Source organism: Mercenaria mercenaria, chromosome 13 (assembly GCF_021730395.1).
Source record: "Mercenaria mercenaria strain notata chromosome 13, MADL_Memer_1, whole genome shotgun sequence".
In the NCBI taxonomy this organism is placed as follows: Eukaryota; Metazoa; Mollusca; class Bivalvia; order Venerida; family Veneridae; genus Mercenaria; species Mercenaria mercenaria.
In genome coordinates this window covers 41,006,111-41,010,000 of record NC_069373.1, presented here as the reverse complement: position 1 = coordinate 41,010,000, position 3,890 = coordinate 41,006,111, and positions in this window count along the sequence as shown.

The window sequence follows — 3,890 nt, the reverse complement described above, 5'->3', positions numbered from 1 at the left end:
TACGCTATTGGAGTGGAATTACCGCGGGGGCGGCCCCCCCAATGGATCCCCCGTTAAAGGAAATTTTTAAATGTACTCATTCTAATTACGGTGACTCGACGAGTTCCCGCATTGTTATTTTTCGTCACTACCTCCCCGTGTCGGGAGTGGGTAATTTGCGCGCCTGCTGCCTTCCTTGGATGTGGTAGCCGTATCTCATGCTCCCTCTCCGGAATCGAACCCTGATTCCCCGTTACCCGTTATCACCATGGTAGGCATAGCACGTACCATCGACAGTTGATAGGGCAGACATTTGAAAGATACGTCGTCGCCGCAGAGCATACGATCGGCACAAGTTGTTCAGAGTCACATTCAACAAACCCGCCGCCCAAGGGGTGGGTTGGTTTTGGGCTAACAAAAGCGCTCTTCCGTAGGTCGGAGCTGTTTTTGCATGTATTAGCTCTAAATGCCAAGTTATCCAAGTAGGATTGTACGATCTAGGACCATAACTGATTTAATGAGCCATTCGCAGTTTTGCCGTGTAAAGGCGTGCACTTAGACATGCATGGGTAAATCTTCGAGACAGCATATGACTACTGGCAGGGTCAAACCAGGTAGCTACTTCGAGCGGCCGCTCGCGCTCTAGCCAGCCGCCGCTTGTTCGGGTCGGTCCCGTTGCAGCAGCCACCGAGATGGCCTTCTGCTGGGTCCGTCCGTACTACGACTGCAGCCAAGCAAAGCGAGCACGGCTGCTTCTCTTTCGCCCGGCGACCGGCCGACCACCACGCGGCGAGCTCTCGGCAACGGTTGCTCCTCCATGCAGTGACGGCGGTCTCCGTCTTTTTTCGGAAGCGGCGTGCGCCGAAACTTCCCTGCGTCTGTGCGAAGCAAGACGACTGAAATTTTACCATACCTGTCCCCTCTTTTTTTTCAAGACTCTCGCCAGCTTTCGAGAGGAGCGGGGGTCGTTCTCTCGCCATTGTCTGCTGATCCCCATTCTTGCCTTGGGGGCGATGGCCATTTTATTACAGCGCACTGCGCCCTTCTTGTATTCGCCGTCGCAGACCCGGTCTAGGCCGGACACGACTCACAGGACCTGCCAGGCTCTGTAAGAGCGGAAGCAATGGCCCACACCACGCTACTCGAGACCCGTGTCATAGGGCGGGCCAGAAGGCCCCCTTCATGCGCCAGAGCTTATTGGCAGCGACGCGACGCAGTACTGGGCTTCCTTCCGCGAGGAGGGCATGCCTTTCCACGATCGTCGGCCACTGCCGTCCGCTGGACGTCTCGCCGTTTCGCATTTTTGCTTCGTGCGAGGGTCGACAGCCGGCTCGGCGACTCACTAGCCAGTGTCAACGCTTCGGACGGTCACTGCCGCAGAAACGATACAAGAAGGCTGCCACATTACTGGTCTTCCTCCCTTCTCGCTCCCAACTTGAGCAACCACCCTATATATATAGATCTTGCGATTAAAATGTGGGTATCTTTCAGGGCACATAGATTCTCTGCGTGTGTATCAATGAAGGCGTCTAAACAAAATTGGACGATCGTCCCGCCGAGAACTCCCTTCTTAGTCTCTCGGCGAGATCGATCGTCCGTAGTCGGCAGGTAGGGACCTAGCGACCCCAGTCCGACCAGAAAAGATACAGTGTATCGGTCGCGCTGGGAGAGAGCGCCGTTCTCTCCGCGCCATTTGGGCTAGAGCCGGGATTCCGCCACTACTTGCCAGCTCTCTCCGCTCTGTTCAGTCTACAGCCGGAACCCCGCTCTATGCCAGCTCTCTTCCTACTCTTGAGCCTGCAGGCTGGACCCGCTATACGCCAGCTCTGGGCCAATCGCCGCAGTACAGCGGCCGGCTCCAGCCGGTGTTCGACCCCTGAGCTCCCATACTGCGAGGGTCACTTATAGGCGGATCCCCGCTCTATGCGAGCTCTCTCCCAGCTTCTCAGCCTACAGCCGGGACCACCTATATGCCAGCTCTCGACGTTTCGCCGCTGTACACCGGCCGGCTCCAGGCGGCGTTCCACACGTGAGCTCTCGTACTGCAAGGGGCCTTAATAGTGGCTCTCCCCTCTGGCCACCAGCGGGGTCCTACCGTCGCCCTACTGGGCTAGATGTGCCGTCCAACAGTGTTCGGCGAAGGTCCGGCCGTCTCCCCGCTGTCTCCAGACACCTAGCGCAGACAGCCGTTTCTCTTATATTATTTTCTTATACACACTGGAGATAGCCCATTTGCTTCTACTCATGCTCCCTTATATATAGATCTTGCGATTAAAATGTGGGTATCGACGGAAATCAAAATTGCTGAAGCGGCCAAATGGGAAACCATCCGAGCTCGCATCTCCGTAATCTAGGTACCGTTGGAAAGGTCTCGACAAGCCCCGTCCACTGGTGCCTAGGAAGGTCGACTGACGGACCGGGCGGCCGCTGCAGCGTCGCAGAAATGCGCCAAACCCCTCCTCTAGGGGCACTGAATCGGCCGCCACTGCCGAACAGTGCATCACAGTGGCATGGTATAGGTAGCGTTGGAAAGGTATGTCAATGCGCATTTCAACGGTACCAAGCAAAGCAGACTTGGCCGTCGGAAGGCGGCTGTAGAGCCATTTTTCGTGCTGCGGCGTCGTGAAAACGGGTGACAAAGCGCAAAATCGGTCGCCCTGGCCACAGCCGGGGTATCATCTCGGTGATATTGTTACCGTTGGATGGGTCTCTGCCAGTCAAGCCGAAATTTCTACACGTGGGTATCAACGAACCACGGCTAGAAAAAAACACTAAAACGGGTCAGCTCTCGGCGTACCGCCGCTGTACACCGGCCGGCTCCAGGCGGACACATACTGTGGCTGTCACCCGTAGCAGCCGCTTCTCTTATATCAACCAGTACCTCTTGAATAAATATTGGATGATCGTCCCGCCGAGAACGCCCTCCTTTAAGGCCGCTCGGAGTGAACGATCGCCCGTAGTTGGCAGGCAGGCACCCGGCGTCCCCGATCTAGCCAGAAAACAGATACCGTGTATCGGCCGCGCTAGAAGAGGAGAGCACCGTTCTCTCCCTGCTACTGAGCCTGCAGCAGGGACCCCGCTATATGCCAGCTCTCTCCCTGCTGTTCAGCCTACAGCCGGGACGCCGCTATATGCCAGCTCTCTCCCTGCTGTTCAGCCTACAGCCGGGACCCGACTATACGCCAGCTCTCGGCCGATCGCCGCTGCACACTGGCCGGCTCCAGCCGCCTATCGACGGCTGAGCTCCCTTACTGCAAGGGGCCCCTACACACGGTCTCCCCGCTGCCAACCACCTGGGTCGTCGGGCAGACTCCGGGACTATATGTACCGTCCAGCAGTGTTCGGCGGAGAAGCGGCAGTCCCCTATCTATCTTCGCCGAGGCAGCCGCTTCTCCCATATCATTTTGCTATACATACTGGAGATAGCCCATTTGCTTCTACTCATGCTCCCTTATATATAGATCTTGCGATTAAAATGTGGGTATCGACAGAAATCAAAACCTCTGTAGCGGCCAAACGGCTGGTCGTAGAGAGCTGGGACCGGTCTCATTCGACGCAGCTCGCCGAGTGATCCGACCGAAGTGAAAGTCTCAAGACCGTGGCACCAACCGTTTGGGCAGCAGGATGGAAAAACAAAACAGGAGGGTAGAGCGGCTTGGAAAGACCCAGGATTTCCCCTGTGCACAAGCAGCTCCTTCGCTCGAAAGCGTAACTCGAGAACGGCTGGTCGTAGAGAGCTGGGACCGGTCTCATTCGACGCAGCTCGCCGAGTGATCCGACCGAAGTGAAAGTCTCAAGACCGTGGCACCAACCGTTTGGGCAGCAGGATGGAAAAACAAAACAGGAGGGTAGAGCGGCTTGGAAAGACCCAGGATTTCCCCTGTGCACAAGCAGCTCCTTCGCTCGAAAGC